The sequence below is a fragment of the Homarus americanus genome, unplaced genomic scaffold, assembly GCF_018991925.1.
Source record: "Homarus americanus isolate GMGI-L3 unplaced genomic scaffold, GMGI_Hamer_2.0 scaffold42433, whole genome shotgun sequence".
Classification (NCBI taxonomy): Eukaryota; Metazoa; Arthropoda; class Malacostraca; order Decapoda; family Nephropidae; genus Homarus; species Homarus americanus.
Window position 1 is genome coordinate 76,606 of NW_024738086.1, and position 25,711 is coordinate 102,316.

General features: G+C 45.0%; 1 protein-coding gene and 1 non-coding gene across 2 annotated transcripts in view; both read right to left on the reverse strand.

The window, feature by feature from the left end:
- LOC121873723 (hypoxia-inducible factor 1-alpha-like) overlaps nt 1–25,711 on the reverse strand; it is a 75,044-nt gene that overhangs the window by 42,218 nt on the left and 7,115 nt on the right. The window lies entirely within an intron of this gene.
- Trnaa-cgc lies at nt 20,258–20,330 on the reverse strand. The gene has a single exon. It is a non-coding gene; the product is annotated as a tRNA-Ala (tRNA).

The window sequence follows — 25,711 nt, forward strand, 5'->3', positions numbered from 1 at the left end:
TGGGGGGGGGGAATTGTCAGCACTAAACATCAGGGGCAATTAAACAGTTTGAGAAATCATTAATGTGGTAGTTCAGTCAGAGTGAAAGTTGATGGATATGTCTTCGTTATTATTACATCTGTCAACTCATTTAGATGGATGTTGTCATGTCATGTCATCATCAACGACAGATAAATAAAGATTCATATTTTTCAAGAGTTAGTGAATGACAGTGTAGAAGTGAAGCATTAATCAACGTTTATTTTCCCTCGATAACGTGAGCTTATTGAATTAAAGGAGAAAGTGAGTCTTATATGATCTATCTCACACCACCTAGTAATGTATCTACGTCTACTTGACCTATGACTAAAAATAAAGAAATAAATTGAAGTAGGATGGAAGTATATGTGTGTGGGAGAGTCGTGTAAATATTTATACTCTGGTGAAGGAGGTGTGAGGGTAAGTGTTATCATGGCTTGCCTCATGGTCCAGTTATACACACACACACACACACACACACACACACACAGTTGCAGAATACCCCGGCTACACCAACGCTCTCTCCACCCTGGAAATGCCATCCCTCAGTGACCTCCACCACCAAGCACTGGAAAGGTTTGGCCGTGGACTACTGCACCACCCTCGCCATCGCCACCTCCTGCCCCCCACCCAACTCGTGTAGTCCGCCACTACAACAAAATTCAGCCCATAAGAGCCCGCACCGATAGATATAAGAACAGCACTATCCCATCTATTGTTAAAATAATAAACAACTCCTGATTTATGTACTGCACAGCCCTGTAAATGTATTCAATGCATATTATATCATTATGTCTAAATCTAATGTAAGTCTGTATATTTTCAGCCACCGGCTGCAACTCTATTAATAAACCGTTTATTATTATTATTATTAGTACTCATATTTTGTGCTATTAACGGAGACAAGTAGACAGATTACAGTACATCGACAACTACTGATGGTCACTCCAAATAACATGGTCGACCTGCCCTACCATTTGCACTGGCATAATCCTAACCTAACCTAACCTAACTTAACTTAACCAACCAACCTAACTTAACTTAATCCTAACTTAACTTAACCCTAACTTAACTAATCCTAACTTAAATCCTAACCTAACCTAACCTTCCTCATATAGCACACAAGGTGAGATAGGTGGATAGCTATCTCCCTCCCTGTGGCACTGTGGTCTCATTACTGGGTACTTGTGAGCTAATTTTGCTTACTATTTATTATCACCCGGCGCCATAAAAATCAGATACAAATAGAATGGTAAAAATCCAAATAGCAGTAACAAAATAAAATAAAGAAATAAGCTAACAGAATATAACGCACTACAAGATAATACAGGAGCGTCAATACAGCACACAATAACAGAATAGCTACAGAAGGTGTTGTGTGTGTGTGTGTGTGTGTGTGTGTGTGTGTGTGTGTGTGTGTGTGTGTGTGTGTGTGTAATAATAGCCACACACACACTCCCAGGTACTGTACCTATAACCAAGGTAAAGGCGCTGTACATGTGATACACTAAGCGATGCCTAATGCCCCTAGAAGTCAACACACACACACAACACACACACACACACACACAATATCAATAATAATAATAATAATAATATCATACACACACACACACACACACACACACACCAATCGAGAGAGAGAGTTGCGGAACACAACACATATCTCTTAGTGGCAGACGATTCAATCCCAACAGTCATCAGATCTCTCCTCTCTTCCTCCTCCTCCTCCCTCACATGGCAACAAGTGCACGAGATGAGCTTGTGGAGAAGGGAAGTGGAGGAGGATGGGGGGTGAGGGATGGGGGAGATATTACGGGGGAGAATGAGAGGAGGATGAGATATCCTGTGTGGTGGTGGTGATGCTGTGTGTCTGCCTGACTACGTGCAAGCAGCAAGAGGAGACGAGGCAGCAGCGAAAAACAACATGATAAAGGAGAGGAAAGAAGAGGTGAAGGAAGAGAGAGAAGGAGAGAAGACAATACTATGATGGGAGGACTGAGAGTAAAGAAAGAGAGGAGGAGGTTTTAAGACACTCCGCTACATTAATCTTGGATGGAGGTTTTGTATATTTTAGTCTCGCCACCGCCATTCATCACCATCTTAGGCTCCACCATGGCGGATTTCAACATTGACAAAACACGATATGGTTATGTGTCTGAGTGACTAGGTGGCCCAGCAACAGCTTCCTTAAGACGGTTCAGCTTCCAACCGTTGGTCCAGTAGTGGGAGTCCTCCTTTCTCTCGCCAGGCCGCTGTCATACACCGCCGACTTAATAACATCATTGGCCAAGACCCACTACAAGAGGCTTCTGTTGACCTACCAACTGTTGGAACACCAGGCAGCGTGACAACACTGTGCCACCACCAGGCAGGGTGACAACACTGTGCCACCACCCGGCAGGGTGACAACACTGTGCCACCACCCGGCAGGGTGACAACACTGTGCCACCACCCGGCAGGGTGACAACACTGTGCCACCACCAGTCAGGGTGACAAAACTGTGCCACCACCAGTCAGGGTGACAACACTGTGCCACCACCAGTCAGGGTGACAACACTGTGCCACCACCAGGCAGGGTGACAACACTGTGCCACCACCCGGCAGGGTGACAACACTGTGCCACCACCCGGCAGGGTGACAACACTGTGCGCCACCATTCGGCAGGGGTGACAACACTGTGCCACCACCAGGCAGGGTGACAACACTGTGCCACCACCCGGCAGGGGTGACAACACTGTGCCACCACCCGGCAGGGTGTGCCACCAGGCAGGGTGACAACACTGTGCCACCACCAGTCAGGGTGACAACACTGTGCCACCACCAGTCAGGGTGACAAAACTGTGCCACCACCAGGCAGGGTGACAACACTGTGCCACCACCCGGCAGGGTGACAACACTGTGCCACCACCCGGCAGGGTGACAACACTGTGCCACCACCAGGCAGGGTGACAACACTATGGCATCACCAGGCAGGGTGACAACACTGTGCCACCACTCACACTTGTTGATGGTGCCACCACTCCAGTACACTCACCAAAGAAATATGTGTGTGTGTGTGTGTGTGTGTGTGTGTGTGTGTCTAAATACTCCGCCATTGATTGAGACAGTAGATATATAATTGGATAAACAGACACGCATTCAGACAAACATACGCCATCATTGTCTTGCAAGTAACTGCCTCCCCCACCTCCCTCCGTAAGACAAGAGAGATCGCGTGCATCAGCTCTCAACTTGCATCTAAATGGACGACAGTAATTGAATCTGCCAACCAAAGACGGTACCGGGAGCTACACATCGTAAGTGGTCAATTCTTACTGCCATGTACCGTGTCATTAGACCATTAACCTTTAGCCTCAATTGGTTAAAGACGATCTTCAGTGGTTAAAAATAGAACAGATTAAGGTTATGGCTTTCTATCGGGAACACCATCGTCAGCAGCGTGTGTATATGTTCACCTAAAATCACCTCCAGGATATATCACCGAGAGTCCCCAATATTCAGGTCATGCCAACTGTACAACTTCGTCAGGAGCCCTCGAAGGTGGTGGTGGAGGAAAAGGTGTACCAAAAACACTCCTATGTTGAGGGAGGTCTGTCTACCCCCCTTCAGGAGTTGTAATAAGCACAGCTGAGGTTGAGTGTTGTTTTTGGTGACTGTGCGTGTGATGCAACCGAGTGTTATTAAGGGAATGTTTTAGCTGACAGGAGTGTGTGTGTGTCTGCCCGTCTGTCTCTGGTGTGTGTGTGTGTGTGTGTGTGTGTGTGTAGTCTAAATACGGTAATAACAAACGGTCTTGGATGTACACACACAACTTACCCTGGTCTTCCCACAGATCGGAATTCCCCTCTTCCGACACCTTGAAGAACCTTAGCGTTAATATGGAAGAGCCTGGAGACACAACACCTCTCTTAATGACCTCAAATAATCCTCCTCCTCATTCTACAAGCCCTTGGGGGTCCTCACCATAAAATGCAACGCCAGTACGAGCAATAAACAGTCCCTGGCGTTCCATCCCTTTTAAGCAATGACGCGGTTAAGAACTCCCCACAACAGGAATGATCGCTCGCCCGACCTTCAGGCTACAAACAAATGCTTTTCGCTTCAGTGGTGCCTTTTAGGGTATGGCTCAAACCCTCAAGCTCTCACAACGATCTACTCAACTTGTCACAATAACATAAACGCAGTCTTGTTTTTCTCGAGACATGGCGCAATAAGATGCTGACCCACACACACAGGTAGTAAGGGCGTGATACAGGTGAATCAACACTGACAATATGGGCTCTGGAGGCGGAAGACATCTGGGACAATAACCCCCTACTTGCGCTGAACTATTCTGGACAAGTTGGTCAGGATGGTTTTGTATTCTATAACTAACGTCCAACGGAACGTCGATATCAGGTTTACACAAACACACACACACACACACACACACACACACACACAAACACACACACACACACACACACACACACACACACACACACACACCCTTTACACACACCTTACCCTACACACACACACACACACACACACACACACACACACACACACACACACACACACACACACACACACACACACAAGAAAAAACTTGACCATAATCACTTTATACAGTGGCGTGAATCTGTACAAACACTCCAGTAGTTATAAAGACAGGTGATGCGTTATATAATTACCTATGTCTTTGTCTTTGCCTGCCTGTCTAGACGAGAACTGTGTTGACAACGACAAGTGAAGAAAACGAATGAAATACTGCTGAAGGAAGACAAGACAAGAGGTTGCCAAGACAGTAAACACGCTCTCACACATACACAAATGGACACACAGTCACTCACTCTCTTTTGTTTCCATTATGCAAATAACATAGTCTCTCTCTCTCTCTCTCTCTCTCTCTCTCACACAGATAGCTTCCCTCAGTTGGCCATACCCCTGCTTCTGACACACTGGTCGAGGTATTTAAAGCCGTCCCTACCACCATCACCACCCCCGCTACCACACAATCCCTGCCGCCAATACCACACAACCACCACCACTTACACCACCACCACACCACCACCACTACACTCCATCACCATCACCACCACACCAGATACACAACCTCGCTTCTATCACCTATTTATAGAAGCTTATCACCTAACCAATTTACAAAGGTATATTCATAACATTATATATGTACACCCACACTGTTTACAACTGTACAGAAGATCATTCAAATTGTGCACCGATACAGCTTACATATTCATATTTACTGAGGTTACAAAACTGTATTGATGTTGTTTACAAATGTACAGTGATGAATGAGAGAGACCTACCGAGTTAACAATGGTATCTGATAATCACACGGCTTACAAAGGTACTTCCTGGATGCATGGTTTACAGTGGTGTTTCAGGTACAGTGGTGAGGGTGGTGCTGGCACGGAGACACACGAGGAGTATTTACAGCTGTGACGCTCATACGATAAAGTGCATTAGCCGGTGGTAGTGGTGGTGGTGGGTAGTGGCGGCCAACAGGAATAGGTGGTGGGGGTGGGGGTGGTGGTGGTGGTGGTGGTGGTGGTGGTGGTGGGGTAATTGAATTAGTCGGCGATGCTACGATGGTGGTGGTGATATTGGATTGACATGATGGATGGTACAACCCTGGTGATGGTGACGGTACAATATAGTGGTATTGGTACATCATTGTGGTACAGTATGGTGCCCTTGGGTCAGTCAGGGGGTGGAGGTAATCCTTGAAGACGCTCACACTGGGTAAAAGACTAACTGAACGTGCATCTGTCTAGCTCATAATAATAACCTAACCTAACCAAATCTAACCTAAAGCTAACCTAAAGCTAACCTACCCTAACAGAAATATGACCACCAAAATTACCCTTCTCCATAACGAAATAAAAACATCAATAAATGACCTATACACATCTTAAGAGTTTCAACACAAACGACAACTCAAGAGTGACGTTCTGAATCAGTCAACATTGAAGGTTAAATACAATTATATATATATATATATATTTAGTTACATCTTATTAATTCAGAAGTAACAGTAAGATTTCAGGGACAGGTACAGGAGGAAGGATTTAGGTACAGGTATAAATACGGATACAGTAGGCAGGAATTAGATACAGGTACAGGTATGGACACAAGTACAGGTACGGATACAAGTAATGACCATTGTAACTATCTTATATTTTTAAGTTTAAGAAAAATTAAAAAGTTTTGCAATGTTTTTCCCTGATGAAAGTTGAGGGGGGAGGGGGGGCTAATCTTCAGGTCATCCAAGAAATCGACTATAATGACCTTTATGTTGTGAAGCTAAGGACGACACCGGTAAAACCGCAAGAATAACAAGCAAAAATGTCGATTACTCTCATCCATTTTGAGGGAACATCAGGTTGACATAAGTGATGTGAATATAAGTATAAGTAGAGACATAATGCCAGGTACAGATTTAAGTATAACTACAGGTGAAGACACAAGTTATAAGGTAAGAAAATCCCAATATGGCAACAGAATATAGAGATCACTGGGGCATAATTACCACACTTACTTCCCCTCAACGTCATATAAATATTTACCTCACAATGGTCAATACAAGATAGCCAGGAGTCACGTCTGGATTGCCATTAGTGTTGACCATCTTTGGGGAAGCGAGGAGACTGGTTAAACAGGGTCCAGACCTATGATAACTGTGTCCAAACCTATGATAACTGGCCCAAACCTATGATAACTGGCCCAAACCTATGATAACTGGCCCAAACCTATGATAACTGGCCCAAACCTATGATAACTGGCCCAAACCTATGATAACTGGCCCAAACCTATGATAACTGGCCCAAACCTATGATAACTGGCCCAAACCTATGATAACTGGTCCAAACCTATGATAACTGGCCCAAACCTATGATAACTGGTCCAAACCTAACGATGATAACAAGCCCCAACCTAACTATCATACCTAGGAGAGCCAAGACCTAATAGGCACTTACCAAATAGCATTTAATCCTGAGGGGGGTTAAATAGGGCTAGTTTGTAAGCTATTAGTACTAGAGTAAATTATAATCTCGACTTTATAAGATTAATTAAACATATTCTTAACGTTCTGAAGTCATTTTCATTTATATATCTAAAGGTTAATAAACAAAAGGTTCCAGCCACGTAGACAAAGGTATGGTCGGGTTGGGAGCTGCTAGTGTGGTCAGTCTCCTTTGAACTGTAAGGAAGGCGACTTTTGAAGAGAGACGTGACGCAATGGAAAAGTTTCAACACAATACAAACACTGAGTCATCCCCTCAGGCAGGGTCTATCATTACTGCTGCTTGATCACCACACCACACCACACCACACCACACCACACCACACCACACCACTAACCCGGAACAATCCAGAACTACACCCCTAAACACTGTCAAAACGAAACACTCACAACAGCTGGATAAAGAAACTAAAAAAGACAAACGCAGATAATCTCCATGAGACAATAAACTTACAATGATGGGAGGAAATAGCAAAGGAAAGAAGAATAAACGAGACAAGACATAATGAAGTTTGGATAATGACTGAAGTGACAGCTAACCCTAGATACATTATTCTGTGCTCAAGCTATCATGCACTCGGTCTATGAATGTAAATGCACTATACAATGTACAATGTAAATAATGGACTATACTGCCAAGCACAATGCACACAATAGAATGTGCTGACACTTAAGAGAAATTCATCACACGGCTCCTTTTCACACACACACACACACACACACACACACACACGCCCTACACCCCACGCTACACAATACACCTCTAAGTATATACAAGTCTCCCCCATGGAGCCCCCCCCTCCCCATGGTGACAATCCCTCCATGGTGACCTCCCCCATGGTGACACTCCCCCCCATGGTGACCCCACTCCCCCCATGGCAACCTCCCCCTTGGTGACCCCCAGTGACCTCCCCCATGGTGACTACTCCCCCTTGGTGACCTCCCCTAGTGACACTCCCCATGGTGACACCTCCCCCCTTGGTGACCCCCATGGTGACAATCCCCCCCATGGTGACACTCCCCATGGTGACCCCCCATGGTGACCTCCCCCCCCGTGACACCCCCCCTGTTGACCTCCCCCATGGTGACACTACCCCCCTTGGTGAGCCCCCCCCATGGTGACCTCCCCATAGCAGGTGACCCCCTGATGACACTCCCCCATGGTGACCTCCCCCATGGTGACCTCTCCCCTTGGTGACCCCTCCCCAGTGACACTCCCCAGCAACACTACTCCCCCTTAGTGACCCCGTGATGACACTCCCCTGGTGACACTCCCCCCATGGTGACACTACCCCCCTTGGTGACACTACTCCCCCTTGGTGACACCCCCCGGTGACACTCCCCCCTGGTGACACTCCCAGCAGGTGTTATTTTAGTCATCTTAATCCTGTATTACATTTGATTAGCTTTGCCTTGGGTTGGGTAGTGTAAAGGTGGGTAAGATTAGGATTGATTAGATTGTGTTTACGATTGGTTAGTGCTTCAGATTGGCTATTCAGGTTGGTCTAGTGACTCTATAATCAGCGTCAGAAATGTCGGTTCTGCCCGCGGTCATGAAAGGTCATCGCCGCCGCTATAATCAAGTTAATCAAAACAAACTAGACCAAATTAGACGGAAAATTCACTCAGTCGCCGCTTCGGAATTTCAATTTTGATGTGGAGGGAACTCTCTCTCTCTCTCTCTCTCTCTCTCTCTCTCTCTCTCTCTCTCTCTCTCTCTCTCTCTCTCCCAAAGTTGGCCGCCGGATTAATTAAACATTCATAATAAATTCTTGAATATTAGTAAAAAAAAATATATATATACCTGGAATCATAACAAGGGAGGTGTTTACGATGAAGAATACCCTTAATTAGTGTTTTGTTTACAGTCGATGAAGTAAACAAGTTTAATTTGTAATTCATGTTTTTATATGTGGTGTTACTGGTCTGGTGTGTAAAGGAAGCGAGGCACCAACGTTGATACACCTGTTATAATCTGGCTCAAAGTAAGTTGTGGTGATGATGGTGGTTGTGGTGATGATGGTGGTAGTGGTGATGATGGTGGTAGTGGTGATGATGGTGGTAGTGGTGATGATGGTGGTAGTGGTGGTTATGATGATGGTGGTTGTGGTGATGATGGTAGTAGTAGTGATGATGGTGGTAGTGATGATGGTGGTAGTGGTGAGATGGTGGTAGTGGTGATGATGGTGGTAGTGGTGGTTAGGATGATGGTGGTTGATGATGGTTGTGGTGATGATGGTGGTAGTGGTGATGATGGTGGTAGTGGTGATGATGGTGGTAGTGGTGATGATGGTGGTAGTGGTGGTTAGGATGATGGTGGTGGTGGTAATAGTAGTGATGGTGATGATGGTAATGATTATTGTGGTGGTGAATATAGTGGTGATGGTAGTAGTTGGTAATGGTTGTAGTAGTGGTGATGGTTGTAGTAGTGGTGATGGTGGTAGTGATGGTAGCATTATTGTTGTTGTTATAGTAATACAATTATTCTTATCACAACCACAACCCTTTTACAACTTGATCAATGTTATTAAGATCAATGCCACTAGTAAATGGCCTGAACATAGTGCGGAGGTGTGCAGCAATGACCTTCACCACCACTAGTACCCATACCCGCATCCTCCACCCCCACACACACACACACCAGGAAGAGTAACAAATAGGAGCTAGTGGACTTGGCGCCAGCGTGGAAAGCATATCTTCCTTCAGTCTGACTTGATGATAGTTTATCTGAGTGTGTCAGTGATAAGGTGACTCAACGAGCTGCTAGCGTAGAGTAATTGCACTGTTCTATGGGTCGTTTGTTAATTATTTATATCGTAAAGTTGTAGAAACATAATAAGTCAACAGTTAATTAGAAACATTAGAAGTGAAGCTGTTTTAAGTTAAGTTAGGTTAGGTTAGGTTAGGTTAGGTTAGAGGAGACACCAGGCGTTCAGGGTGGCCGGTAGTAGGTCCATCTGGGAGTCATTTCCGGTACAGAACTCAAAAACTACTTCAAATATCATCGTAAAAGTTGTATAACCAAATATGAAAGAGGTGCCTGGCCAAGCAAAGTTCTCTAGCTGAGTGAGGATGTGGATGACCGCCCGGATCACTGTGTCCAGTTGGTGGTTAAGTGGACACGTACTGTGAGAGCTCGTGAGGTGTGCATGTGGTCAAGTGAATGTTTGGTCACCACACACCTAACGAATCCTAACCTAACCTAACCCAACCTAAACGCTGTATCATCTACAACCCTTTTGTTCATGGACCACTCTAGTGTGTTGGAGTGAGGTCCTTGTTCCTGCCATGATTCTACATCAACGCTTACACTGTTTGTGTGTGTGTGTGTGTGTGTGTGTGTGTGCGTGTGTGTGTGTGTGTGTGTGTGTGTGTGTGTGTGTGTGTGTGTGTGTGTGTGTGTGTGTGTGTGTGTGTGTGTGTGTGTGTGTGTGTGTGTTTATCAATATTGATGAATTGCGTTTTGGAAACTCTTAAAAGACATTCAATTTTATATCCGTCAAAATATTGGTTTTGGGTGGCTTAGGAAGATAGGGAAGGGTGTTGGGGGGGTGTTATGTAAGAACTGGAGGAGCTATTGTGTAACCTGTCCCCCTTCCATTACCCCCACCAAACACCTCGACACAATACACTCCTCGAAATACACCAGTTCTTTAGCATACTACACCCTCCTCACCCCTTCCCTCATTGTCTCACCCCCCTCCCTCTCTCTCTCCCTTCCTCCTCACTGCTACTTCTGATCTCCCTCGGGTGTCCTTCCCCACTTCTCCCTTCCTCGTCCACCCCAGCTGCTCATAATTCCCCCGTCCCTGTCACGACCAACCGTTCAGTGGAAGTCTATCCATCAACCTACACAAAACACACGGCTGTGGCCTCACCAGCACCAACGATCCCTGCACTCACCAACACCGCGTGCTACACACCCCTACACCACCAGACACTCCCCTACACCACCAGACACTCCCTTACACCAGAATCTCCATCTCCAATAAGTCTAACACTCATCTCCCCGGACTATAATTACGAGAGGAACACCTGGAAATAAGAGTCAGGTGGCTGGGAGACGAGTCGATGTGTTCAAGAAGTAAACAACATTTTTTCTTCAAATTCTTTCCAATTAAAACCGGTTGTTGTGTCTACGCCGGTTGATGAGATGGTGACAGCAAGAACATGGTGGGTCGTATTTTCACTCCCCCCGCCCCCCGAGGTAGGTGTGAGAAGCCCCTGGGACAGACGCCAGGTTAAGTCCAGGTGAATCTGCAGGTGTGTGGTAAATGTATGGGTTTGTGAGGAGCGAGGTAAAGGCTAAGCCCATAACCAGCTTATACGTAATAATGGGGAGGTGGGTGGGGGGGGGGAAGGGCAGGAAACGGGGGAAATGCTGATGTAACATTTCCTTAAGTAAAACAGATACATACACAGACAGACAGACACATACAAACAAACACACACTTCCACAGATACACAGACAACAAGGCCTCGCCAGCATCTCGTGTTTTTGACTGTCGCTTGTCTGTCTGTCTGGCCGTGCACAACATTCCTCTGAAGCTTCACCAGGGATGACTCGTTAAATATTCTCACACACTCTGCCTCTGGTGGCGTCAACGTGAACCATCTGGCCACTTTCTATTTTATAATCAAGTTACATATGATACCGAGGTACGTGTGTGTGTGTGTGTGTGTGTGTGTGTGTGTGTGTGTGTGTGTAAAATGTCTCTCCTCACTACACAGCTGGCCACTACCCTACAGCACTGCACAATACAGTAATGGCAGCAGGTCCCTGTAATCATCTCCCACGCCCAGGACCGGCAGCCACCACTCCTTCCTAACACCGATAATCCTATATACAGTAGGTATGATTCCTACAGTATTCCTCCGTCACCACCCAGCCCTGGTGAAGGTGGATCCCTACGTCTCAACACCCAATACTTCATGCATCAGTTACTGCTCTCGTGCGTAAAGACGAGAATTACATAAAGTTCCCTAAAGTCTCAGTATAATTTCGACGCCATTTTTTATTTGTTGCTTAGAGGAGGCAATCATGGGCGGCAGGTTTTGTGTGATATACAGAGGACCACCCAGGGCTGGCTTACCCCGGACTCACGCATTCTCCTGAGACTCAACACTTGTCCTATGACGTGTGTCTGTCAACATCTTACACATAGACACACTCATCTTCTCACCACACAAACACACACACGTACACCCGTGTGTGTTGTGAAAGAAGAACATCACACAAAACACATCTGTCATAGTAGTAGTGGATGAAGGAAAAGATTGTTTGCTCTCATAAGACAGGCACCTCACATCAACCAAGTGCTACTATACTATGACATTTTCCCGTCCCTGACTGTCTACCTCTAGTGATTTAGACCCCCCCCCCCAACCCTCCCTTCCCCGTCCCAAACATGGTTATCGGAAAATACAAGCTTGGCTCACGGTAAGGTAGATTAGGTTAAGTCAAATTCACAAGTGACATCATCAGGAAAAGGCGGGGGAGCGAGAGTACCTGTACTTAGTCTAACACTAAATATTCAGACCCTGTTTAGGAGAGGGAGGGAGGAACGCACGTATGAGTGAGGGGAGTAACGAGGTAGTTGTGACACCGGGAGGCCACACAAGAGACAGGCGAGATGGTACACACATTGAAGAAGGACACTACCAACTGTGCCCGGTATAAAGCCCCTTGTATGTAGTGTTTGTCTCGGGAAGTGGAGCGTCCCTCGGGAGAACACACGACCACCAAGAAAGAGAAAAGTTATTCATAAATATAACTACACTTACTGATGCTGATATAAAGTAGTGAGAGCATCATGGAGGCGGGGCAGAAACCCAGATATTATTATACATGTGTGTTAAACTCACTCCGCCCAGTCATATACGAATTACCAGTGGGGGGTTGACCTACAAGTGGTCCTTGTGTGGTGTGATGCCTGTGTTTATGTTAGGTGAGGGGCTGAAACATTAGCCGCCCACTCTACCCCGCCCTCCATCACTCAGTATGGACTCAACACAGTCTGGACTCAACACAGTCTGGCCTCGACACAGTCTGGACACAACTAGGCTACGCCAAGAGGTCGTGGCATATGTTACTAAGCATTACCATCATCAGACGTCGACCAACTTCCAAGGAACCAGTTCTGACTTCTGACCCCCGCCACACACACACACGCATCAGTATTTGACTCTTGAACGACCCTTGATCCACAGGGGAGACGGGGAGTCCTCGAGCGCTCATCTATGCAGTCGTGCCAGTGAATGCCAAGGCCTTTTTTCACTGCTTGCAAGACATATAACCCACTATGGTGCCGCTCCCCTTTACTCGCTGTCATCCATTCTATCTAAATGCTACAACGAATGTGTTCTGGCATGGTGTTTCCCTCTCACCACAAGACCCTAAGTTTCACCACACGGCCCTAAGCTTCACCACAAGACCTTAAGAGTCACCAAAAGACCCTGAGCTTCACCAAAAGACCCTAAGTTTCACCACAAGACCCTAAGTTTCACCAAAAGACCATAGGTTTCACCACAAGACCCTAAGTTTCACCACAAGACCCTGAGTTTCACCAAAAGACCCTAAGTTTCACCACAAGACTCTAAGTTTCACCAAAAGACCCTAAGTTTCACCACAAGACCCTAAGTTTCACCACAAGAGACCCTAAGTTTCACCACAAGATCCCTAAGTTTCACCACAAGATCCCTAAGTTTCACCACAAGACCCTGAGCTTCACCAAAAGACCCTGAGTTTCACCAAAAGACCCTAAGTTTCACCACAAGACTCTAAGTTTCACCAAAAGACCCTAAGTTTCACCACAAGACCCTAAGTTTCACCAAAAGACCCTAAGTTTCACCACAAGATCCCTAAGTTTCACCACAAGACCCTAAATTTCACCACAAGACCCTAAGTTTCACCACAAAATCAAGGTGACGCTCTGTTATATAATAAATTTCTTCAGATACTTATACAATATTTATCAACTGCATTTTTCAAAAACGCTGTAACACATTAAACACTCCAACCATGTTAGTATTATTGTATACTTTATGTCTGTATGATTTGTATTATTCCAACTAATTAAACCATTTAGTCATGTATAGGTCACAAAACTAATTAAACCATTTAGTCATGTATGAGTCACAAAACTAATTAAACCATTTAGTCATGTATGAGTCACAATAATCTCGGTCTGTGGATACGAATAATGGATTGGTTATGAGGGAGAAAAATTTGCCACCAGGAACCACATATATACTACACTGCACTGCACTACACTATATTACACTACACTACACCTGTATAATATGGCCACGAGTGAGACTCTACCTCTATAACAGCTCAGAAATATTATACATGATCAAACTCTCTCTTGTTATCTACGTATAATCAAGGTATATACTCCACGGTGTTTGATAATTAGTTAAATATTATACTCCATAAATATGATCAAACGCCCCATGTGATCAAACTCTTCATGTGATCAAACTCTTCATGTGATCAAACTCTTCATATGATCAAACTCTTCTTCTAACTATGATCAAATTCTATTCATTCTCTGTTAGGTTAGGTTAGGTTAGGGTGCTTTATCTGCAGGTGAAATAAGCTGGGGGGGGGGGTTAATCTTCAAGTGATCCAAATTTCAACACCAAAACAATGTAATTATACAGTGGTGGTGAATGGCAAGTCACCTTTACCGGCAACTAATAAATGTCCTCCCTGACCCCAGAGTTACGACGTAGTGCTCACCTCCACACACAACTAGTTCTGGATTCATAAACACGACTCGGTAAAATAATAATAATAATAAATAAAAATAATAAAGATACCATTGCTATATTTTAATATATTAATTTTCTATACACGGACGTAACTACACATTGAAACTGATATTGTTTACTACTATTATTACTAGTTGTTGTCGCTAGTCTCAGTGGCGCCCGGGAGGAGATGCGGAGAGAGGGTAGGGGAGGAGTGAGTGCGCAGCATCACAACATCCACCACACGTCACGCACCCCGCCCCCAGCTAGCAAGCATCTCGTTCAGCTGTGTTCCTGTGACGTCAACACAAGCCTTCTGACGTCACCCCCACAGCCTTCCTCCCCCTCTTTGCACTCGAGGTCGCGGTGACGATGGGAGGGGAAGGGGGTGTGGCGGTGGGAGGGAAGAGGTTGGGGGGGAAGAGGGTGGGAGGAGCAAGATTGGGAAGAGGAGGAGGAGAGGAGCATAGTTATTTAGAAGTAGGACAGCAGAGGAGGAGATACACACACACACACACACACACACACACACACACACACACACACACACACACACACACACACCGGATGTTTGTTGACAGTTTATCATCACTCTCGACTAACGTTCCTCCATGATTCTGGGTCAATGTAGAACCTCCTGTCGATCTCCCTGGCCTGCAAAGCCTCTACTACCCTCGAGGGACGACCAAGTGATACAGCCAAGAACATTCCGATCACCTGAAGATTAGCCACTCCAGCTTATTTCACCTGATGATTAAACACCCTGATGCTAGCCTGGTCTAACCTCCCCCCCCCTAGTTAGTTTTAGGGGTTTTTAATCATCAGGTGAAATAAAACTAGGGTGGCTAATCTTCAGGTGGTCTCTTTATTCCTCCCTCTCCTCACCCACACCCCCGTATAGTATCAATAGTTCACGAGGAAATAGTATCTTTACTTCCCCCCGACGGAGAGTACTCATACGGATAGAAGCCTTATTTCCCCTAGATGTGGGGTATAATAGGTCCTCTCCCTCCTCCCGCTGTGTGTGAGGGAGTGAGCCACGCGTGTCCACAGTGTGACAGGTGGGTGAGCCACGCGTGTCCACAGTGTGACAGGTGAGTGATCCACGCGTGTCCACAGTGTGACAGGTGAGTGATCCACGCGTGTCCACAGTGTGACAGGTGGGTGAGCCACGCGTGTCCACAGTGTGACAGGTGGGTGAGCCACGCGTGTCCACAGTGTGACAGGTGAGTGATCCACGCGTGGTGACACCACGCGTGTCCACAGTGTGACAGGTGAGTGATCCACGCGTGTCCACAGTGTGACAGGTGAGTGATCCACGCGTGTCCACAGTGTGACAGGTGAGTGATCCACGCGTGTCCACAGTGTGACAGGTGAGTGATCCACGCGTGTCCACAGTGTGACAGGTGAGTGATCCAAGCGTGTCCACAGTGTGATCTACGCGTGTCCACAGTGTGATCTAGGACACACAATAAACAGAGGTGGTTAACCCGGTTCCACAGGAAGGAGCTGGCCTCCATGACCCAGTGCTGATGAGCTGCCAGGTTTTGGGCCCCAAACTTAACTAATGCTAATGGCTAATTTAGGTCAGCTTATGTTGGGGCCTGATAGGACGAGGGGTCAATTGGAGCTGGGGCCTATTTGGACTAATGACAAATCAACCCTTGCCTGGCAGTTGTGCCTGTGTCGGGAGAAAAACTCACCTATACCATTTTTTAATGGACAAAATCCCAATGGTGGTTAGGTTAGGTTAGGTTAGAGTAGCGCTACGGTGGTTAATGTTCAAGTGAAATAAGCTTAAGGAGGAAGGGGGGGGGGGAGAGAGGGCGGATCTTCAGGAGGAAGTCCGCGCCTTTTGCCACACCTCCAATTGTTTACCTGCATAACGAGTTGAGGATCAGAGCTGGACAACCAACCTCGCTGCCAACGTCCAAGACAACACCACAACCAGTCTCCACCAACCCCATAACTCAGAAGAAAAAAAATACGACGTGCCTCAAGGACGATGGTCATCCTTGAAGGGAATGTTGTGGGTCGCACTTTTAATAGTTACTACTTGTATCTACACTTTAACGTGCTTATGGAATCACCTGTAGATTAGTTACCTAAGCATAGTTCACCTGAAGATTAACCACCCAAACACCAACCTAACGTAACCAAAGCTAATTAAAATATACCTGAATGTTGTTATTAATATATTTCTGAACAAGTATTGTGATCCAAGACATGAAGGAGTGACAGGGGACAGAGTAAAGTTACAATTAAACCAAGTCCTGCGTATAAGAGAAACATTTACTCCCTCTAAGACACCACACTGATAACTCCAACTGGTGCCTGACCCCGGGACTGTGACCATCAGATGTCATTCACCTTCTAAATCCTATTTACGTTGAGGTGGTAGAGTGTCTAGCTAAACAGAGTGTTGTATACCGTGGAGTCGACCTCTACAGGATGGCACTGTGCTGAAATGCCACATAATGATAGCAGTGAATGCACCATAACAAGCTGACCGAACGCCACTGACATTTCTCATTGAGTTTGGTAGTTTTCAGAAAATCTCGTTTATTTCACGAGTGTTTTTTTTTACATCCATTTTTTTCGTTCCTACTCCAAGGGGTTATTACAGATAACAAATAAACAAAATTAAAGGGTGTTCTAGGATGAATTAACCCAAATGAAAAGATAAAACAAGTTACCCTTAAAGATGAAAATGAGATCAACAACAACACACACACTGAGGGGGGGAGTGGGGGGGGAGACCTTGGTATAGTTATCGTGCACTGAGCCACCACCGCCAAGCAACCGCCCCCCGTCACACTTGACCAAAGTCTACTCCGATGTACTTGACACAACAAAGTCTACGTGGGTGTAGATAGAGACTGAGACATGTAAACACAAACACACTCACGGTTCATGTTGTGAGAGTGACGCCTGGTGCGGTTGACAGTCCTTAACGTAACGTAACCAAACCTAATATACCGTAACGTAACCTAACCTAATATACCGTAACCTAACCTAACCTAATATACCGTAACGTAACCTAACCTAATATACCGTAACCTAACCTAACCTTATATACCGTAACCTAACCTAACCTTATCTAAACTAGCATAACTCAACGTAGATTTATCTAACATAACCCAGTCTAATAATCTACTCTCCCTAACTTAACATAACGTACCATAACCCAACCAATGCGCATTTAACACACCTATTATAACTTAACCTATCCTTCTATAACATAATTTAATATAATTTAACATAATCAAACCTAAATTGATCTCAACTAACTGGGGTCTACGATTTAAATGCCCTTGAACAGGTAGGATTTGCTCCACTTCAGCGGTATAATTCTGTTAAGGGATTTTAATGTGTGTGTGTGTGTGTGTGTGTGTGTGTGTGTGTGTGTGTGTGTGTGTGTGTGTGTGTGTGCAGCCAGCAATACAAGCATGACACAGGTATACACAGTCACCAGGTACTGTCGTCTTGGATAACAAACAAGACTTTCAGGGCAGGTCAATCAAGCCACCCACCGTCAGCCATCACCACCATCACCTTCCACCGTCAGCTACCACCACCATCATCCACCACCATCACCCACCACCATCATCCACCACATCGACAAGCACAACTCCCAGACTCCCGTTCTCAGAAATAACTTATTCAGAAACACCTGCCAATATACAGTGTGTTAAGGCATGAAATATACACACCCTCCGTTCTATAATTTCAACTTGATAATAGACTCATAATCACAATACTTACTTACGCTATTCCGTGTTATCTATCATAGCTTCAAATGGTAAGTATTTTTTTTTACAACTTTTATAATTTCGTGTTAGACAATATGACACAACGGACGAAGGATTTTGACAAACTTACCGAGACGACAGGAGTAACGGTGTTCATTTTGAAATTTATCGGTCACGTAGAGATAAAGTGTTTGATTGTGTGCATATGTTAATAGTATCAACTATCTGCTCCCTAACAGCCACACGGTTTAGGCCGACCGATCAATACGTAGCTCAGATTAAGCAGTGCCTAACACGTTTACAGTCATGACCCCTTTTTTACAGCATAATAAAAGTGATATCTACATCAAAATATAACAAATACTCGTAGACCTAGATCTACTAAACCCGCTGTGTGTGTGTGTGTGTGTGTGTGTGTGTGTGTGTGTGTGTGTGTGTGTGTGTGTGTGTGTGTGTGTGTGGAGAAAGGTGGGGATGGAGACATTTGAAATTATAAGCTCCACCGAATCCACAATCGAATGCCACAAAAATTATTTGTCATAGTCGCAAACAGCTTAATATCTAACCACCCAGTGCGATAACTCACGGCAGGGTTACTCAGTTACTAATTGTGAAGGTCCAGTCACACAAATTTACCCGGCGGCAAAGGTCCAGAGAGAGAGAGAGAGAGAGAGAGAGAGAGAGAGAGAGAGACACACGCTAGGGCCTTCAACAAAGCCCTGATCTGAGACGATACATTCTCATCTAGTAAGAGGAATGGAAATCATATGCCTCGACCCGCAAGAAAACCAGAGTTAAGAGTAAACTCGTATTGACTTAAGTCCTCCTGACGTAACACAGAAATCCCAAGAAAGAACCCCGACTCAGAGCTGCCACTGCGCTTACCCTCGCTTGGGAAACTTCTGTCTGTCTGTCTGTCTGTGTGTGTGTGTGTGTGTGTGTTTTGTTCTGACAGTCATGATGGATACAAAAAAGACATTATACAATTGGTTGGAGAAAGTTACCCTGACGAAGCAGTCAGATCATGAAGAAGAGGTACTGGGCAAACAGGTAGACCACTCACCCTCCCTTCATTGTCTACCTTCACCTCTTTCAACGCCTTCAGGTTGACAGTGTCATTCCCCTAAGCCAACCCCACCCACATACACCCACACTCTCCTCCTGCCTACACACATTCTCTCCTTCACTGTCAACCCAGCTGTCAACGTCATCACCCTTGCCGACCCACCATTCCCAACTAAACTAATCACCACCACCACCACACGATCTCCCACCTACCCCTACATTATACCCTCTAATCAACACACTGCTCTGTAATCTTCAGCACTAATTTACACGTACAAAAACATATACACATAAACACCCTCACTACCCGCTGATACACACACACACACACACACACACTAATAATGGTTGCCCCTCGTGTAACGAGGATGGCCGGCCCTAGGGCTACCTAGGCGTGAATTTGTTTAAGGTGTACAGTAGATGCTGTCGCCAACACAACAACCACACCCTGAGTTAACGAGCTGCATGACCCAGTGTCAAGGAAAAGTCCGAGAAGACCGGACAGCTCGCCAACTGCACTGGCTAATCATTACCCCGGAACATGATCCACAAATCGATTAACATTAAGGTTCCCAACTACTGCTGGGTAGACAGAGGCAAATGGCGTAAGCCGTAAAGAAACTTGGCCATAGTTTCACCCTGCCGGGAATCGAACCCGGGTCCGCACGCTTGCGAGGCGAGAATGCTGACCACTACACCACAGGTCGACACACACACACACACACACGAGGTCAGGTCGGAGAGAAGGCTGCCCCCCCGTTGTACAGTACATGAACATCTCCTGTATTAAGGACATCACTAGCGACCTAGTTACCGCCCACCGCGATTCTTCTTCTTCTTCTTCTTCTTCTTCTTCTTCTTCTTCTTCTTCTTCTTCTTCTCGCCTTTATTGGTTTGGAAATGAAAAACCAAACATTGAATCATTCTCTTTCGTGTGAGTGACTCAGCGGTTGAAGGTAATACACTCCTTAGCTTGCCAAAGACTCGGGTGTTTATCCAAGGAAAACATCAAGAACACCTAAACATTTCCCACAACACAATGAGGGAGGTGGCGACTGGAGGTCTGGGGATTCACGTAGTGGAGGGAGGAGGAGGAAGGGGGAGGAAGAGGAGGAGGGAAGAGGGGGAGAAGGGGGAAGTTCCTCATTGTGCAGGTTCTTGGAAGGGCATCCCGGAGCCTGGTATCTCGTGACGTACAATAAATAAAAAAAACCTTACCGGATACAGTCTCATGCAAAACCTGCTTCACTTTCCTCACTCACCCACCTTCCCCTCACCCACCCTCCTTCCCCTCCCCCATATAACCTACCCCACCCTCTACATCCACCCACCTCCCCCTCCCATATATAACCTACCTCTCCTGGTACCGGTGACAGCAGTACAGAACCACGTAGAATTGGTAGATAAACGCCCGAGTCAACACCTAACAACTCACCTGGGATTCATTACTGATTAAACCAATGTCCCCGAACAGACGGAAGGTGAGTATGGCATCAAGCCCACATTTCCCGCCCGATATAGCCTCCCCTCCCCCTCCCTCCCTCACTTTCCGATCACCTGAAGAACCGCCTCTCAAGTTTATTGCACCTGTTGATTAATCACCTTGATGCAAACATAACATTGCGTAATATAACCTTACACAGCATGGCCTGACCTGACTTAACCTTATCTAACCCCCTAGGTATCGTTAGGGTGGCTAATCTTCAGGTCAAATAAGCTAGGAGGACGAATCTACACGTGATCATTCCTCCCTACAACAATATTAAATTCCAATCCCGTGTGAGAGCCTTTCAATAAGCTATTTAAGGAAGACACACACACACACACACACACACACACACACACACACACACACACACACACACACACACCTAAAAATATCCAAGGACAGAAATAACCGAGGCTACACCGGCTAACACAGCTGGTCGGACTATCAAAATGCCTTGCACGTCAACATTATGAGTGTCTGTCAAGTACCGGAAAAGGATCACGTAAAGATTAGACACCGCACCTTATTTCACCTGAAGATTAACCACCCTAACGGTACTTACAAGGAGGTTGGGTTAGGTTAGGTTGGGTTGGGTTTGGGTTTGGGTTGGGTTGGGTTGGGTTGGGTTGGGTTGGGTTGGGTTGGGTTTGGGTTTTGGGTTGGGTTTGGGTTGGTTTGGGGGTTGTTGGTTTAAGGTTTGGGTTGTTGGGTTAAGGTTGTTTTTGTTGTTGGGGTTGTTTGTTGGTTGGGTTGGGTTGGGTTGGGTTGGGTTGGGGTTGGGTTGGGTTTGGTTAGCGTTAAAATGGTCAATCTTCAAGTGCAGTTTGCTGGTGGTGCCTAATCTTCAGGTGACCCCAGGACAAGGTAAGTGCCTGGTAATTATCAATATCAATCGTAACTAGTACACTTTACGGTATCAGTAATCAACAAAGGTAAACTACCAAGGTAAATTAAGGTATCTGACACACTAATTAAAAATGGACATCAGAATTTAAAGAGACTACAGCTGGAGGAATGTGAACCACTGTATTACTTAAGTGGACTAGAAGTGAGGTGGAGGTGGATGGGGAGTTCAATCCACATTATGATTTCACGTACAGTTTAATTTTAACCTAACCTAACACACTGTTGACCATCCGTGTTAGTGGACTGTGACGGGCTTATGGCTGGCAGCGGCAGCCAAAACCTGATAACACTATCTAGGCGAGAGAGAGGCAGCCAGACGGAGGTAAGAGTGGTGATAAGACAACATGATATCTGGGCTCCAGGCCGCCCGGTGACGCACCACGGCTCAAAACAACTGACATCCTGTGGCTCTCATATCCGACTGTCAGGCTCACCAGTCACCACATAATATTCACTCACGCTCAAGGACAGAATATGCTGGAAATTCACGCCAAACAATGCTGGAACGAAGAGTCCGGTGTCACCACTTAATCCAATGATCCTTTAATAGAAGCTGAACCTGGCCGAACAATTGCCCAATTTTTAGCTACATTAGTGGTCTTTATCATGGGATCTATGGGACTAAGTTTGTAGCGCATCTTACATTACAGGATAACGCTTAACGATTCACTAACTAATGGCGTAACACGATATCTTTACAATACTCGAATGATAAAAACAAAGCAATATAGACAGAATGTTGGGGGACTGTTCGCGTAACGCAGCCCCCACCCACGCTGTTCATGGCTGTGTTGGCGTTATTTTATCGCCAGGCAACTGTGGTAGTGTAAAGAAGGAGGAAAATCGATCAATATTTCAGTACAGACGCAAGACTCCTTCCCCCCCTTGACTGTTGAACTACGAGCCATAATACAAGACCTTGATAGAGTCAGTGTATAAAGGTTTTAACTTGATTTTGAAATTAACAAGAAAATAAATCCCACTTGTTTAAAAATGCCGTCAAGGTCAGTCATCATTGTGCGACAGAAGTCTTAGGTTTAAGCAATCAATGTTCAGCAGTAAAGAAAAAAATTAATCACAGGTAAAGTAAACACTAAATTAAATTTACCCTCGTGACGATGTGATCCGCCAGTGACTATCTAATTATCATCCTAACACAAGACCTTCATCACATGGCGTCAGGTTTACCACAAAAGGCTAAAACCCAGCTAGTCGTTGTTGTTATTCCTGGTATTTATATCTGTTCCTTATCTTTGTCTGCCATTATCCTGCCTCCATTCTATCCACGGGTGTGCCAATTCTCTCACACAATGTTTACTCATCCATACCTCAACTTTTTTAGACATCCTTACGCCTCAACTTTAACTTTACCCTTGGTCTACTGCCTTCTAAGTCAGGTGTGTGGTACCCTGAATACATCAACAGTTTTCTCCAACTCGAGGCCAGCGAAGACCAGACATCATGGCGGGAAGATTGTAAAAGCGCCATGATCGTACGCCAGGCAGCACCGTACTCCGAAACAAAAACATTACACACGCCCAAGCTATCGCGCCGACAAGACGATAAGTACGATCGTCTACATTTTCGACACAAATTGCCAGAATCTTTATACATATACCATAAATATCCTGCTAAAATAAACTCCCCTAACTGGGATAAATATTCAAGCATCAAGCTTTATAAAAACATATTTAAAAAACCCCAAGATTTATGAACTACTACTAATGCAAATATAAAGTACCGCTACCAATCTATTTACAAGGTCATCAGCTCACCACATACTTCCTCGTAAAGATCTACACACCATTTAATAACCTTTCATCATCATAGCCTATCATTACCTTACAATATTTCAAACACTTTACACATGAATATATGAATAATATATATAAAGCCCCCGTCATAGAGTATTCAAACTGGCCATACGAGTTGTGGTACTTTTCCACTACGGAAAGTACACAAGTTGCACACGTGATAAACCTTCCTTCCTCGTCTAGCTAATAGGAGAACGTTGTCAGGTGGTGTGTGACGTCAAAATTAGCGTACTGTGAGACGACCTGGTAGATATATAACAACTACTGTAAACTGATAAATATAAACACCGTCATTACAGCGTTTTCGTGGAAGTGACAGGAAGCCACCCCTAACCCAACCCCCACCCCTACACACCACATCTGAAGGTGGCGTCGGAATATTGGTTTTCAATAACGGTGAGTGTCACAGGTTGTGTAAGAGGCTGGTGGTTACAGTGAGGACGAGGAGAGGGATGAGGAGGAGGGGAGAGGACGAGGAGAGGGATGAGGAGGAGGGGAGAGGACGAGGAGAGGGATGAGGAGGTAAAACAGAGCCAACCAACACCACAATCATTATCTTTCTCTTCTACTGATATTTATAATAGTAATCATAACTACGACAGACAACAAACACAAGCTAAACCCCAGAACCTTCTTAAGTATCTCTCACGTTACTATCTTAAGTATCTCTCACGTAACTATCTTAAGTATCTCTCACGTAACTATCTTAAGTATCTCTCACGTTACTATCTTAAGTATCTCTCACGTAACTATCTTAAGTATCTCTCACGTTACTATCTTAAGTATCTCTCACGTTACTATCTTAAGTATCTCTCACGTAACTATCTTAAGTATCTCTCACGTTACTATCTTAAGTATCTCTCACGTTACTATCTTAAGTATCTCTCACGTTACTATCTTAAGTATCTCTCACGTAACTATCTCAAATATCACGTAACTCAAGTATCTCTCACGTAACTAAAGTATCTCTCACGTAACTAAAGTATCTCTCACGTAACTATCTCAAGTATCTCTCACGTAACTCAGGACGAGATAATGAACACACGTACTACACTATTCCCATCCTATCTTGATACCATTCAGTCCATCATTTTAGTGATACCAACAGAAGATCCTCCATCTCTGTTTATTTCATCTGATATTCAAACATCCTAATGCTACTTGGGGTGGGGTGGCTAAATTAGGTTATATTATGTTAGGGCAAGATTAATATAAGCTGGGAGGCTAATGTTTAGGTGATCCTTTGTGTTATCTCTTGAGCGAGTTAAACTAGGTTAGGTTAGGTTAGGTTAGATTAGGTTAGGTTAGGTTAGGTTAGGTTGAGTTTGGTTAGGTTAGGTTATATTTGGTTAGGTTAGGGTGAATAATCTTAAGGTGAAATAATCATTGTGTCACCGCTTGAGCAAGTCAGGGACAAAGTGTAATTGAGGAAAATTTTAACGCATGAATCTTCTTAAGTCAGAGTTTAAACCCCGGTATTACCCCGGGCAGCACAGTATCGTGGCCACCCACATCTGTAGGGAAATACTGAATACATCCTACTTTAAACTAGCCAAGAATATCATAACCTAGCCAAATACCCAAATACCATAAACTAGCCCAGTCTACCATAACATTTACCCAAGCTAGCATGACCACACACAATCCTACCATACTTAACCTAGCTTAACCTAAACCAAACCTTACCTGTTCTAGACAATCGTTAACTTAACCTAACCTAACTTGGCATAACCTAGGCATTCCAAGCAAACCTTAATATAAATTGCAAACATAACGTGACCTAACTAACCTAACCCTAACCTAACCTAGCCTAACCTTAGCTAACCCACCACAACCTAAACTAACCTACTTAGTCTAATCTACCAAGCTCATGTATTTT